Consider the following 16,928-nt stretch of genomic DNA (forward strand, 5'->3'; position numbering starts at 1 on the left):
TATTTTTTTTAAAAGCATTGTCTGGTTTATTTTTTTTTTAGCATGTTGTATTGATGCTTTTGATTTTATTTTAAAAGTCTTTTAATGTTTGGTATGTAATGTTAGGTTACCATTTTATGGTTGTTAAGTTGCCTCCATTGGGTGGAAAACCAATGTCACAAATGAATTAAACTAAAATGCAGTACAACTGTCTACTCCTTTCCTCAGCAGGAATTCCCATTGTTCTCCAGGGAACTGTGCGTAGAACTAGAGCCTCAGGTATAGAATTTAAGATAAAAGACTTATAATATGCAACACTTTTTTTGTCAACAGCTCCCTGACAGTGGATTACATTAAACGGCCTACGTAGACATTCCTTTCTATTAGTATTACGCTATTCTATTAATACAGGGGCAACTAACATGGTTATCTCCAGATGTTTTTTGGACTACAGCTTATGCTCTTATGAGATTTGGGACAGAAAAAAGAAAGTACTTCTTCACACAGTGCATAGTCAGATGGTGGAACTCTCCTACATGAGGCAGTGATGACCACCAATCTAGGAGACTTTAAAAGAGCCATCAGCCATCAGTCCCAGCTGTGGGAATGTTCTGGGTGGCAGGAGTGAAACTCGGAAAATTAGAATATCATGGAAAAGTTCATTTATTTCAGTAATTCAACTTAAAAGGTAAAACTAATATATGAGATAGACTCATGACATGCAAAGCGAGATATGTCAAGCCTTTATTTGTGATGATTATAGCGTACAGCTGATGAAAACCCCAAATTAACAATCTCAGAAAATTAGAATATTAAATGAAATCAGCAACACAAGGATTGCAAATAGAGCAATATTGGACCTCTGAGAAGTAGAAGCATGCACATGTACTCAGTACTTGGTTTGGGCCCCTTTTGCATCAATTACTGCCTCAGTGAGGCATGGCATGGATGCTATCAGCCTGTGGCCCTGCTGAGGTGTTATGGAAGACCAGGATGCTTCAATAGCAGCCTTCAGCTCTTCTGCAATTCTCGGTCCCATGTCTCTCATCTGTCTCTTGGCAATGCCCCATAGATTCTCTATGGGGTTCAGGTCAGAGGAGTTTGCTGGCCAATCAAGCACAGTAATCCCATGAGCATTGAACCAGGTTTTGGTACTTTTGGCAGTGTGGGCAGGTGTCAAAGTCCTGCTGGAAAATGAAGTCAGCATCCCCATAAAGCTCGGCTGCAGAAGGAAGCATGATGTGCTCCAAAATCTCCTGGTAGATGGCTGTGTTGACCCTGGACTCAGTGAAGCACAGTGGACCAACACCAGCTGATGACATGGCTCCCCAAATCAACACAGACTGTGGAAACTTCACACTGGACTTCAAGCATCTGGCATTGTGTGCCTCCCCATTCTTCCTCCAGACTCTGGGGCCTTGGTTTCCAAATGAGATGCAAAAGCTGCTCTCATCAGAAAAGAGATTTGGGGAGTCCATTAGACCTGGTTCGAAAACCAAGGCTCGGTTTCCAATTGGCTGCAGGAGCCACGTTGGACGTTTGGCTTCCAAAAAACGTTCGCAAACCAGAACCCTCACTTCCGGGTTTGCAGCGTTCAGGAGCCAAAACGTCCAAGTACCAAGGCGTTCGACAACCAAGGTACAACTGTATACTGGTAGAGATTGTAGTTCTTCCCATCCTCTGTACAGAGACTATAGCTAAATATGTGTAACATATCCCCTCTAAATGGAAGACATAGGTGTCCAAGGTTAAACTAAAATGAGGGTGATTTCTGGGCCAAGAATTATAGTTTGCATAAGAGGGTTTGTGCCTGTGTGCTGACTTTTTTTGGCTTTTCAGTGCTGGGCTTCATGGAATATTCACACCACATAGTTCTGCATTGTTAGCCGCGCATAGCTCCACAGGCAAACATAATTCTGCCATATGGTGATGAATCAACAGATGCCAAGGGAGTGATGGAATCTTCAGTATTGTCAAATGTGCAATCGCTGTTGTGCCAGACACTCATTCACTCGATATCTGATTGACGTCAGCAAAACTGGGGGAAGGCTTAGAAAGCAACGTGATTTGGGAAACAGGTTAATGATAGTTGAAAATCTAGAGGCCTTGCCTGATTTGGATAATTATCAACCCTTACTTAGGAACTGGTCATTTATGGACATGACCTATCATCATCATCAAGGGCTCTAGGAGTGCAGGAAGGCCTGAGGCTGCTGTGTAAACTGTTGGCTGAGTTTTACACCAGTCCCCATTCTGGAGTTACTCTTTGAGGAACCCAATTTATTACAGTGTTTGCTTATTTACTTAAAATATTTGTAGCCCAATTTGTTTCCAAGGAGGGATCCCAGAGCAGATTGCTGCTGGAAAAGCATTAAACATAATAATAATAAAACAAAACAAAAAACATATATATAGATATCTGCACACCTAGACACACACAGAGAGAGTTAAAACAGAAGTAAATCATATAAATGCTTGGGTAAATAAATAGGTGTTTAGCTAATGCCAGAAATGTTCAATGTTTGACACTAGTTTATTTGGGAGGGGAAAGTACAGAACTAATAGAAGCTGTCATGGCCAAGCCATCTTTGCACAAATCAGACGTCAGTCTCGCCAGAAATTTTCACAATTATTTTCTGACTAATTGATCATCTTTGGAAACTTTTCAATAAAATTAATTGTTTGGGGGGGTTTTGTGTTGATGGATTTTTTAAAAAGTGATTTTATTTAGATTCTATTTTGCATATTTCCACTGGACTTTTTTTTTTAAGCTGTTCCATCTACTATTTAATGGGTGATCCTGATTTATTGTGCACTGGTGTTTTGGATTACTTTTATGTTCACTGCTACCAGGGCCATCTGCTAAAAAGCATCAATGCATCACTGTGCCATGTGGTAAGAGAGCTGCGGTGGAAAACATTTTCCAAGGGCAGTACCGTATATGGTGTCTTTTGTGTGTGTGTGCACGTGAATATTCCTTCTGCAGCTACCTGATACCCCAATGCGACATGTATTCCCAGGACAAAGTATGATTTATAAGGGAATGGTGGCAAGAGGCAGCTGTTCCATTGTCCATGGCAACTGTGCATAGGAATACACTGAGCTGCTTTATACTGAATCAGACCATCGCTCCATCTAGCTCAGTAATGTCTACACCAACTGGAGCAGCTCTCCAGGGTTTCGGACAGGCAGCCTTTCCCATCCCTACCTGGAGGTGCCAGGGATTGAACTTAGGACCTTCTGTGTGCAAAGCACATGATCTACCACTAAGCTATACCCCTTCTCCCTAAATCCAGAGTTTAATCCAGAAACTATGTGAATGATGCAATCATAGAAGAGTTGGAAGGGACCCTAAGGGTCATCTAATCCAATGCCCTGCAACACGGGAATCTCAGCTACAGCATCCATGACAGATGGACATCCAATCTCTGCTTAAAAACCTCCAAGGAAGGAGAGTTCACAACTTCCCGAGGGAGACCGTTGCCCTGTCAAACAGATCTTACTCTCAGAAAGTTATTCTGTATGTTTAGTCAGGATCTCCATTCTCGTAAATTGGGTCCTACCACCACTGATGTTGAGTTTGTGGTCCTCCTTATATATTTGCATTCATTTGATTTAAATCCCACCTTCTTCCCGAAGGAGCTCATAGTGTCATACATCATTCTCTCCCTCAGTTCATTCCCACAACAACCATCTGAGGTAGGTTAGGGTGAGGGGCAGTGACTGGCCCAAGGCCACCCAGTTGAGCTTCATGGCCAAGCAGGGATATGAATCCTGGTTTCCCAGCTCCTCATCCAGCACTCTAACCACTGCCCCACACTGGTTCTGCTTATTCCACTGGGGTGCAATTATGAATCCAGATCAATATGTCAGAGGGACTGTGGTCGTGACCAAGGTCACTAAGTGGGCGTTTTTAACTTAAGTCTCCTCGTCTGGTACCCTGACCATTGGATCACACTGGCAATAAAGTAGACCAAAGATAAATATGAACAAGCTAAACGCATAAAACAATTGACAATACTGGCATTTGCTTAAAAAACAACATGTGGTGTATCACAGAGGTTTCATGAGTAGAGATGGGGGAAAAATTGATTCCATCTAATTTGCACTTCCTGAAACAATACACAAATTGAGAAACAACTATCCTTAAGAATTCACACTCCTCCAAATGTTGTGGTGCAGTTCTCCATCCCGAAAACTGTACAAAAATTTGTATGTTGGAGAAGCATGGGCATAAAAAGGCACATATTCATGAAAATGATATTGTTAAATATCCATTATATTAGGGGAAATTGCTTGCAAAAGCATGCCTATTAAGCAAAACTTCATATAAAAAATGTGTCTATTGGGAGAAAAAGGCACCAAACTGCTGGTGAATTTTCACGAGGATTTTTAAATTATTATTTAAGAGACTGCAAACTGATGTAGAAATGTGGCAAACTCGATGTTCACAAATTCAGCCCAGGTTCCTGCATGTTTCCTCTTTCCAGCGGGGAACATGCAAGGCAGCATCTCACTAGATTGTCCCCTCAGATCAATCTGTATTCCACATTTCAGGGCAAGTTGTCCTTAGCTACACAGCATTCCAGAGGTGGTTAAAAGGCTCGCCTATAACACAAAACCTCCTCCCTCTAGCACCTCCAGAAAATATAAATAATGCATTTATCAGTGTCGCTATCATTTTCTCGCGGCACAACCATCAGAACTATGAACAAGGCAGCAGTGGCTCTTTGGAAATTAAGTTACATGGTCACCTAAGCTTATCGCTGATAAACTGAAATGTATGCCATTTGGTAATTTAATCCTGCCGGTGTAACTGTGCTTCACGATCAGGATTGGTGGGTTCTCTGTCTCTCCCACACCCACCCACGATTTCCTAGCTAAAAAATTAATTTAAGAAATGAGCCTAGAAGACATGAGAGTCCCTTTCTTTCTCCGAGGTGGTAGGGGGTTTCAGCACCGCTTGTTGCTTAGAAGGGTTTTAAAAGAAGAGCGGTTCATTTTACGGGACTTCAATCTGCCTCGTAAAGGGACAGATTTCTGCACGGGGGCAACAGTTGGCGTACATAAACAGGCCTTTGTCTTCGTAAAATAAAACTGCTGTGGGTCATTCAGGAGCGAGAGCAGCTGGGTTTTCATGGATAAGGCACCCAGCTAGTGATTGGGGCAGGTATGCAGAATGGAGGGGGGGGGATAGAGACAGCCCTCCTTCCGGATAATAATTTCCTTGGTGAAGGGCAGCTGAGCATTCCTGCAATTTCCTTTCCACTGTAAACTGTTGCTATGTGTGTGGTTAAAAATAAAGAGATTCTTAGTCATTGTAGTTTCCTGAAAACACCTGGGAGTTTTTGGCTTGGAGGTAAAAAATTAACAGCAAGTTTAATGAGTCACTAAAGAGAGGCTTGGGATGCGGGTGGCGCTGTGGGTTAAACCACAGAGCCTAGGGCTTGCCGATCAGAAGGTGGGTGGTTTGAATCCCCACAATGGAGTGAGCTCCCGTTGCTCAGTCCCTGCTCCTGCCAACCTAACAGTTCAAAAGCACATTGAAGTGCAAGTTGATAAATAGGTACCGCTCCAGCGGGAAGGTAAACAGTGTTTCCAGGCACTGCTCTGGTTCACCAGAAGCGGCTTAGTCATGCTGGCCACATGACCCGGAAGCTGTACGCCGGCTCCCTTGGCCAATAAAGTGAGATGCGCACCGCAACCTCAGAGTCGGCCATGACTGGACCTAATGGTCAGGGGTCCCTTTACCTTCAAAGAGAGGCTTAGTGGGGGCACCAAGAAAGTCAGTTTCCCGTGTTCCTCGCCTCTTACCAAATCACTGCTGCTCATGCACTCCCTTCAAATCCTTAGCTGTCTCTTTCCATTTGGTTGAATTAAAATATGCATGATTTGTTATTAATTAAAGGATGATGATGATGATAAGCACCAGTGCTAATTTTCTAGAAAAAGAGGTGCCGGAACTCACCATGAACACCTCCCTTGTTCTCATAGAAGGGCAGTAGCGCCTACCTGAGAGGTGCTGGAACTGAGTTCCAGAGAGTTCTGACTGGGGGGAAAATAGCCCTGATTACCACTTTGCAGATTTTTTTTTCAAAAATCCCCCATTTTCTTTTCATTTTTGTGTAGCATGTACCATTTCCCCTCCACGGTGCCTCAGAACTATGTGGAGTGTCGCTGAGGATGCAACATGATAGCCAAGCCGCCATCACCGTTGCTGCCACTACTTCCAGCAGCAACCAAAACAAAGCAACTTTAGAAATGAAGAGAAGGGGGGGGGGACATGTATGATCTGTTATGTACTGAGTTGAATAGGATCCAAACTGAAGCAGTCTGATTGGTCCTAGAACAATAGGATCCAAATTGCAGCAGTCTGATTGGTCCTAGAACAATGCAGCAGTATGATTGGTTGGCAGGAACCACCCAATCATGCTCCAGATATAAGTGAATCCACAACCTGATTGGCTTACAGTAGAATTCCAGAATTAACCAATCATGTGCAGCCCATTGTGTAAATAATGTATATAAAGCAGATACTTTGAGGGGACTTCCATTCATTTCCTCCTCACCACTATGAGCTGAATAAAGAGCATGAAATCACTTTGCGACTCTGAGTATATTTCACTGGCGACGAAGGTGGGATCCCGCTGAGCTGACTGCCACACACAGCACCGCAGCACCGCCACCTGCCGCAACGCTGCCTCGCACCGTGTATCCAGGCTTCAGCTCCGGGACACAAGGAACTCAGAATGGCAACCGACAGCAGCTTCTCGCCATTCAACCCAGCATCTGGAGACTGGGAAGCGTACGCCTCCCGTTTCACCTTCCTTCTAGAAGCCAAAGGGGTCACCGATGAAGAAGACGCCAAGAAGAGGGCGATATTCTTCAGCGTCTGCGGAGAGGAGACATTTGAAATCGCCCGGGCTCTTCTTGCGCCTGATGACGTCGCTTCTGTTCCATACAAAACAATAATGGAACAGCTGAAGGGGCACTTTTCGCCGCAGCCCTCAGTGGTGGCTCGTCGAAATGCCTTCTACGCAAAGCGGCAAGCCCCTGGGGAAACCATAACTGGGTTTGTGACCTCTCTCCGCCAAGCTGCCCGGTTCTGCAACTTCTCAGAGCTGGAGAACATGCTTCGTGACCGCCTCGTCGGTGGCCTGAAGGATGAGAAGCTGCAACGACGCCTCTACGCCAAGAAGGACCTAACGTTCCAGGTCGCTCTGGAGGAGGCCCTGGCAACGGAAGCTGCCAAGAGGTCGACGCAAGAGGCACGGCTGAGCCTGCCACCCCAACCGAGGGTCCACCATGAAGACCTCACCGACGACTCAGGATCTGACAGGGAGGAGGTGCACCGAGTACAGCAGCGCACTCAAGCAGCCCACATACCAGCCTCGACGAGAAGGAGGGAACTGCGCAAGCTGCGGGAAAGTCACGAGAGGAGGACCTGCCGTTTCCGCAACGCAGAGTGCAGGCAGTGCAGAAAATTGGGACACATCGCCCGGGTGTGTCGAGCTCGGCCCACCCGATGCCAGGCATCAGATGACCAATCCAAGAGCCCCAGGTCCCGGGGCCCAACGCACCAAGGCAACTCTACGGAGCTCACGGACTTCCAGGTATACCAGTTGCCCCACCCCAACGTAGAGAAAATTTATGTAGAGATACAGATAGAGGGGGCCCCATGCCGCATGGAGCTTGACACGGGTTCAACTCTATCCATAATCTCGGCAAGGACCTTAAGGAAACTGTGTCCTACTGGGGGTCCCAAACTCAGGCCGGCCCCATTCACCCTCCGGGACTTCCAGAAACGTAAGGTCCCCACAATGGGGGTGGGGACCTTCAGGGTGCAATACCGAGGGCGGACGCGGCAACTGGACTTGCTTGTGGTCAAGGGCCCCTACATTAGCTTACTGGGATTGGCATGGTTTGGACCACTGGGGCTAGCCATCACTGGGGTGAACCACACTACCTTACAAGTGGACGTGGACGCCATCTGCAAGGAATTTCCAGGGGTTTTCGATGGGAAATTGGGACAGTATACGGGCCCCCCCATTGCGCTACAGCTTGACCCCGCAGTACGACCGGTCAGGCTCAAGGCCCGCCGGGTCCCGTTCGCCCTGAAACCCCGTATAGACGAGGAATTGGACCGGCTCGTGGAGCAAGGTGTGCTGGAGCCGGTGCCTAATGCCCCCTGGGAAACCCCAATCATCACACCCGTCAAGCCTAACGGTTCGGTCCGCATCTGCGCAGACTACAAAGGTACCATAAACAAGGCCCTCACGGCCCATGCATACCCAGTGCCAGTGGTCAGCCATGTCCTTGCCACCCTGGCTGGGTCGAAAATTTTTGGCAAGCTGGACTTGGCCCAAGCATATCAACAGCTGCCAGTAGATGAGGCCACAGCAGAGGCACAGACGATTGTGACGCACAGAGGAGCGTTCAGGGTAAAGCGGCTGCAATTCGGTGTCAGTGTGGCACCAGGCATATTCCAGAATCTAATGGACTCGCTCCTTAAAGGGATTCCCGGCGTCACCCCCTTCTTCGATGATGTGTTGATTGCCGGGCCCACACCAGAGGAGTTTGAGGACCGCCTCCGCACCGTTCTGCACCGTTTCCAGACGGCGGGTCTCAAGGTGAAGCGGGAAAAATGTCTACTAGGAGTGCCTCAGGTGGACTTTCTGGGATTTATGGTGGACGCAGAAGGGGTCCACCCGACTGGGGACAAGGTACGGGCCATTTGTGATGCCCCAGCGCCCAAGAGCAAGACTGAACTTCAGGCCTTCTTGGGACTATTGAACTTTTACCATTCCTTCCTTCCCCACAAGGCAGCGGTAGCAGAGCCCCTACACAGACTCCTGGACAAGCGGGCCCCTTGGGTGTGGGGCCAGCGCCAGGAGGCTGCATTCCAGGCAGTCAAGGACTTGCTTGTCTCAAACTCGGTCTTGGCACACTTCGACAAGAGGCTGCCGGTGGTGCTAGCATGTGACGCCTCACCCTATGGCATTGGCGCTGTCCTGGGACACCAACTCCCGGATGGAAGAGAGGTACCGGTTGCATACTTTTCCCAGACACTCAACGCAACCGAGCGGAACTACTCGCAAATCGACAAGGAGGGTCTGGCAATCGTGAAGGGAGTAAAAAAATTCCATGATTTCTTGTACGGGCGGCCCTTCACCGTGGTGACTGACCACAAGCCGTTGCTTGGCTTGTTTGCCCCCGAAAAGCAGACCCCCCAAGTGCTGTCTCCTCGCGTCCTCAGGTGGTCAATTTTCATTGCCAGCTACCAGTATGCACTGATTCACCGCCCAGGGAAGGCAATGGGCCATGCGGACGCCCTCAGCAGGCTACCACTACCGGAAACAGGCCCCGACCCAGCACCTGCACAAGAGGTTATGAGCCTGGAGCTGCTTCCCGACCGCCCTATTCAGGCACAAGAAGTTGCACACCATTCCAAGAAAGATAGGGTCATCTCCTGGGTCCTGGACTGGGTGTGGAGGGGATGGCCCAGCAGCAGCCCTGGGCCAGAATTCGCTGGCTACACAACCCGCAAACATGAACTGTCGGCCCACAAGGGGTGCCTGTTATGGGGAAGCAGGGTCGTCATTCCCCAGCCCCTCCGCAAAAGGGTCCTCACAGCCCTACACGAGACACATCCAGGGGTAGTAAGAATGAAGGCCCTTGCCAGGAGTTATGTGTGGTGGCCAGGGATCGACGGAGAGATAGAGGCCTGGATCAAACACTGCCAGGCCTGCCAAGAATCCCGCCCAGATCCCCCAAGGGCCCCAGTCCAGTCCTGGGAGTCGGCCCGAGCACCGTGGTCACGCCTGCATGTGGACTTCGCTGGCCCCTTTCAGGGGAAAACATTCTTCATAGTGGTGGACTCCTACACCAAATGGCTGGAAGTCGCACTGGTACCGTCCACTTCCACGTCCGCAGCCATCCGGGTACTACGCAGGCTGTTTGCAACCCACGGGCTCCCTGACACTCTTGTCTCAGACAACGGGACTGCATTTACGTCAGAAGAATTCCAAACCTTCACAGCGCAGAACGCCATCCGCCACATCCGTTCGGCGCCATTCCACCCTGCCACCAATGGCCAAGCAGAACGCATGGTGCGGATCACCAAGGACACCCTTCGCCGCATGATGCAAGGGGACTGGGAGTACCGCCTTGCCACATTCCTCCTAGCACAGCACAGCACCCCCAGCTCAACGACTGGCCGGAGCCCCGCTGAACTACTAATGGGTCGGCGCCTTGCAATCAGATTGGACCGCCTTCACCCCGATAGAGCTCAGGATGAGGTAGTGGTGGGGGAAGGCAGGAACCCCCGGACCTTTGAGGCCCAGGACCCAGTGTACGCAAAGAATTTTGGGGCAGGCCCAGCATGGGTACCCGCCACAGTCACCAGGGTCACTGGCCCTGTGTCGTACGAGGTGCTAACGGATGGAGGGCAATGCTGGCGCCGCCACTGCAACCAGATACGGCGACGATTCCCAGGAGAAAACCAGGAGGAGGAAAGGTCAGAGGAGTCCCAAGGGAACAGAGAGGCAGTGAGGCCCATAGAGCAGGAGGGGCCAGCAGGAGAGGCAGAATCAGTAAATACAGAGAGGACCCGTGAGGCCGAAAGGACACCGGAACCAGAACGACTGAGCGAGCCGGTTGCGCCAGATCAAACAGGCCAGCATCCTTGGAACACGAGCCAGAACCTGAACCCCGGACCAGGGAACACCCCAGGCCACAACGCACACGTAGGCCGCCGGCGTACCTCAAGGACTATGAATGCGACCTCCCGGGCAGGACTGGAACTTAGAGGGGAGGGGTGTTATGTACTGAGTTGAATAGGATCCAAACTGAAGCAGTCTGATTGGTCCTAGAACAATAGGATCCAAATTGCAGCAGTCTGATTGGTCCTAGAACAATGCAGCAGTATGATTGGTTGGCAGGAACCACCTAATCATGCTCCAGATATAAGTGAATCCACAACCTGATTGGCTTACAGTAGAATTCCAGAATTAACCAATCATGTGCAGCCCATTGTGTAAATAATGTATATAAAGCAGATACTTTGAGGGGACTTCCATTCATTTCCTCCTCACCACTATGAGCTGAATAAAGAGCATGAAATCACTTTGCGACTCTGAGTATATTTCATGATCACTTCTAATGGTGATTTTTGACCCAAGAGAGTTTGGGTGAATTTCCATGCAGAAGCTCCTAAGTTCCATCTCCAGTTGAAAGGCTCAAGCTGCAGGTAAGGAGAATGAGACCCTGGAGAACCACTTTCAATCAGTGTAGACCAACTTTCCTCAACCTTGGCTTTCTATATTGTTGGACTATGACCTTCATCAACCCCAGCCAGCATGACCAATGGCCTTGGTTGATGGGAGCTTCAGTCTGTTGCAGGAATTTATGTATGGGGGGGGTTGCCCCTCCACCAGATATCATACACATGCAGCCCACTACCAAAATCAGCACAATCACTTTTGTAACTTTTGTGATTTGTCCCCAGAAAACACTTCATCACAGTTTCTTCCTATCTATTCAATGGGCCTCTGCTGCACAATACCAAATGTAACAAGTCACTGATAAATGTATCTATGTACTGGCTCACAGGGAAAACTTCAGAAATTCATATAGGCATGTGAGCTCAGCTACTCAGCAGCCCCTCTGCCTGAGTGATAATTCCTGGCATCCTGATACCTGAGTGCCAGACAGGTAGCCATTCCAGAAATAACAAACCCATGAAGGCAAAAGGGTGTGATTAACTTGGCTGAGAAACAGGGAAATGTAAATATCTCTCTTGTTACATTTAATGGGTGTTTGGTGGAGGGCAAGGAGAACCATGGGGCAGGGTCCAGGATGCTCAGATTACTGCCACCAGACCTCCCCTTTCATGATGTAACCATGGTGTATTAGTGATGTAGTTTGGGGGGTGTAACATGAGGATTAGCAGTTAATAAAAGTTTGGGGGCTCTTTTGTTCAGGGCTTCCATCTTGCTTCATCTTGTTGTGAGTTGGAGTCCTGTCGTGACAGTTTCAATAAAGACCAAGCCTACTGGCTGCTGTTTTGCTCCAATTTTCCTGCTTGGTGTCTTTGCTTTTTGTCCAAGGGAGCCCTCAGATTTCTCCATTAACAAGTCCAATGGCACCTGAAGATCCAAGGTCAGGGAAGGCAGGCTGGATCAACATTACGACACAGTTTAAGGCACCGTGGCAGTGGAAGCTGGTCCATTAGGGCAAATGGGGCAGTGCCCCACTGACCTCAGCAAGTTCCCAGCTGCCTGCCTTCCTACTAACAAACCCACCAAGGGGGAGGCACTGTCTGTCAGCTTCTTCCTCCTTAGGCTCGCTGTTGCCCTTGTAGAGCTCAGCAAGGAGGAAAATGGGGACAAACTTAGTACTGCCTGCTGTTGGCTTTGGCGCCACCTACTGTTGACCTCCCTGCTTTCCACCTTGCCAGTCCCAATGGGACGTGCCACCACCGGCAGCTTCCGCTTCCTAATATAACCCGAAACGGCCCTCAACTTTAATCCATTCCCTGTCTTTAATTCCTTCCCAGAGATGTGTGATTCATTATTAATCCCCCTGCAGCACAAAACAGGAAGGGGCAAGGGGGCTTTAATTAAAGGCACAGAGAGGGGCCTTGAAAACCTCCGGAGCATTTTGCAATTGCATATTGAATGTGCTTAAGTGGCTACAGATAAAGTAGTCCCTGCAGCAATTTGTAAACAGCATCATATGGATTCTCCGCCACTTCTTCTGTTCAAGGGGGTGGGGAGACTGGCCTTGTAAATAAATGCAAGAGCCTTGAACCTGACCCAAAAGCATATGAACAGCCAGTGCAGCACTGGAGTTCTGTGCTGGCAATTGTTTGTCCTCATCAACAGACTAGTCCTAGTATTTGAATTGGAGGTTCAGATATTCCTCACCCTTCGCTCTGCCAAATGTAGCCCCATTGAAGGGTTTGGTGCTTCCACTCAGGAAAGAGTCCAACAGAGTATCGTGAAAGCTACAAGCAAAGGGGAGAGCCTTGTTCAACAACCACTAATTTCTACTATTAAAGTCGTGGAATAAGAAATGGGAAAGAAAGAGCTATTAGGTCATGCTTCATCTACAGGCCAAGCCCAGCACACATTCTATGCCCACATCTCTCTCTCTCTCTCTCTCTCTCTCTCTCTCTCTCTCTCTGGCTTTTGACCAATCAAATTTTAAATGAGTAGCATAACTGGGATTCCTTCCACTGTGGACTAGGGCTCAGGGAAAACTGAAATGGCAAATGGTGTGGGAATCCTTTCAGACAGCTTTCAATTGCTTTGTCCACATCTCCTTAGTTTCTCCAGATGCCATTGGACTCTTTCAGTCCCAGGTAGCATGGTAAATGGTCAAGGGTTATGGGAGTTGTAGTCCATCAGCAGGTACTAGTAACTTCCAGATTGGACCATTGCAATGCACTTTACATGGGGGCAGCCAGGTTTCTGCTGCTGTATGGAAAAGCACATGAATCTGGCCTTTGAGAAGTTTGTAAGTAAATCATTTTTAGCTTACCCAATGTATGGTCTCATTCTATGCTAAGAAAAGCAAGGAACTTTGGAAGAAACTTAGAAGGAGATATTTTAAAGGTCCGGCAGCCTATATTTCCATGCTTTGCTTTGCTGCATATTATTTTATTTTGAATCTCTACTGGGGCTCTCTCACCAAAGAGTACTTGGATTCTAGATCCAGATAATTCTCCTTTTTTAAAAAATTCTGTACCAATATCTATTTACCTTTTTAAAAACCCAAAAACGACAGTTGCAAATCGCTGTGCAAATCGCTGCAAACAGCAAAACGGATATTTTGGACAAATTGTTTGGTGAACATTTTATGCCTCCAACAGCCCTCTGTTCACATGAAAAATGCTTGAAAGTGAAAATCTGGCACAGTCATCTCTGGCTCCCCCTTCACCCACTTCCACACACTTCTGTGATGCTCTCTAGCCCATCTTTGACTCTGCCTTGGCTGTTTCCCATGAAAGAACACTCTGCCTTCTGTTCAAACTCTTGGGCACACAGACTAGCATTAAGGAATGGCTAAACAGTAGCTGCAGTCATTCATTCCATCCCACCGAACCAGAATCCCTTCCCCCTGTACGATCAGCCCACTCCACTGGCCTCGCCCTCCCACCTCAACCAAAGCATCCATTAAAAACAGAATTATTATTTTAAAGAAACAACCTATCAAAACCCTCCCAGCCAGTCCACAATCCTCCAGCTCTCACCCAGAAGGGTGGATTCATCTTTTAATGATGCCTTAATCCATTCCTCTCTCTGCTACAACACATTGCAGCCGTCCTCTATTTGCTCGGCGGACGCTGTTTGACTTTCCGTAGCTGGTTGCCTTTGCTGAAGGGTGGGAGAGGTCTCTAGCATTCTGCAAGAACTCCTTTCAATTATATCCCCTTCCTAATGCCTGAGCATTAGTTCCACTTATCTTTGGCTAATAGTTCTGCTCATAGTCAAATACCTATTAACATAAAATCAACACAGCAAATTTGTCTGAGTCCTTGTGTCATTAACCCATTTAAAGGGGATCTGCGCTTTGCACTTCAAATATGCTTAATTATTGACTTAATAACAGGGAAAGAGAATGTGGTCTTTAACTCCAAAAATAGAGGAGATATTTGCCATTCATGAATTTCTACTACAGCTTTCTTCTCAGAAACAATCCCGTAAATTCAGTGCTGAGTGCTCCAGATTTTTTAAAAATTTAAAACCAAAACAAAACCCACCACCTTGTGCCAGCATCACCTGCACCATTTCCTGAGGATGTTAAAAAGAAAAGAAAAAGTAAGACTACATACAACAGGAAAGATGGGCAAGATAGTTTCCAATCTGTATCACTTTTGCATTTGAACACCTCTCTTCTAGGGATGCGGGTGGCGCTGTGGGTTCAACCACAGAGCCTAGGACTTGCCGATCAAAAGGTTGGCGGTTCGAATCCCCGTGACGGGGTGAGCTCCCGTTGCTCGGTCCCTGCTCCTGCCAACCTAGCAGTTCGAAAGCACGTCACAGTGCAAGTAGAGAAATAGGTACCACTCCGGCAGGAAGGTAAACGGTGTTTCCGTGCGCTGCTCTGGTTCGCCAGAAGCGGCTCAGTCATGCTGGCCACATGACCCGGAAGCTGTACGCCGGCTCCCTCAGCCAATAAAGAGAGATGAGCGCCGCAACTCCAGAGTCGGCCACGACTGGACCTAATGTTCAGGTGTCCCTTTACCTTTGCCTTTTACCTCTCTTCTGGGTTGTTTCCACACTGGACAACCTGAAGGTCCCTGTGGTCCTTTCTTAGGGTTCCTTATCATTTATCACTTTTCAGAGGATGGATTGTAGCTCAGCGGTAGAGTATTTGCTTTGCATGCAGAAGGTCCCCTCTCCAACCCCGCATCATATCCAGGTATGATACCCATGAAAGACTCCCTGAGTGAGACCTTGGAGAGTCACTGCCAGTCAATTGTAGACAATAACAGCGAGATGGACCAACAGTCTGACTCAGTATAAGGCAGCTTCCTATATTTGTAAAGAGGCCTTGGACTTCAAATAGAGGTCCCCTTCAAATATAGGACAATGTGTAGGGCATATGGACGGGGGCAGAGGAAGGGGAGTGCAGTGGAGAAATGTCGGAGGGTATAGAATTATCCGACCCCCCAAGCCAATTCTGTATAGGGAAGTTTTATAATGTTTAATGTTCTATTATGTTTTTATATATGTTGGAAGCTGCCCAGAGTGGCTGGGACAACCCAGTGTGGGGTATAAATAGTAAAATTGTCATTATGGAATGGGACGTTCCTATTTTCATCAGAGAAATGTTGGAGGGTATGTCCCCTCACAGATCTACAATTTACAGACTGATATAATGATCAGTCCCTCTTCTGAGGAAATTCTGGGAATCGTAGCCTTGTGAGGGGAATAGGGCCTTCTTCTCAATACCTTTAACAAACTACAGACCCCACAATTCTCTGGGGCAATAATTCCCTCCCTGACTATTTGAAGTGGCATAATACTGATTTAAATGTCTGGTGTGAACACGGTCTGCGTCTGCCAGTCTTTACACACACAAAAAGAGCTCATTTGCAGCATCGCATGCTGTCTTCCCAGCTCCTTGTCGTCTATTTCCACTCCCCCAGTTGCTTTGTCATGGTGTAACTTTATTTATATATTATTTCAGCGAGAGCAGTAATTTACTTCCTTACAGCTACCTTTAAGGTAATTTTTGTGTCTGTAATAAAAACAGAACGAGACTTTGCACCAGTTCTTTCAAAGCTGATTGCTTATAACTCTTTGTCGAAATCTTATTTTCCCAGTTGCGATTCTATTCTTGTTTAGTGTGGAATAAACCCCCACCCTGTGCTTTCCTCCCCATTTTTATTGAGGCAGCTGCTTATTTTATAGGGTGCCACTGTAATTCTGGCTATTTTTGTAAAAAAAAAAAATTAAAAAAACCTGGAGAAGGAAGGAAACCTATGCAAAAGCAATAAAAGTGACAGGGAAGGAATTTATGAAAGTGTCCTTGAAATTCCTAGAGATATTTCATTGATATTAGACAAAACTACCTCCTGTGCTGCCTGCCTGAATTTCCCACAGATTTTCAGTGACTAGCAGCTATTAGAAGATATCAGCACTATACATGATCAAGTATTTTTTATTATACTCACGGTGCCGCATTCTGGCTTTGGGCCTGAATTCACTCTGAGACTGCCTGTGTGCCATATTTTAAAGCACACACCTCTCCCACAGAATCCTGGGAATTCTAGTTTGTTATGGGTGCTGGGAACTGTAGCTCTGTGCTGGGTTAAATGACAGTTCACATGGGTTGCTTGTTGTGGTGAGGGGGGGGGGGAGGAATGTGCTTTCAATGTGCTTTATATATATAGTAGGCAGCCTGAGAGGATTCAGTTGCCTTTTCCTCAGCAATCATTC

Source organism: Podarcis liolepis (genome assembly GCF_965112155.1).
Source record: "Podarcis liolepis genome assembly, chromosome: 14".
Taxonomy (NCBI): domain Eukaryota; kingdom Metazoa; phylum Chordata; class Lepidosauria; order Squamata; family Lacertidae; genus Podarcis; species Podarcis liolepis.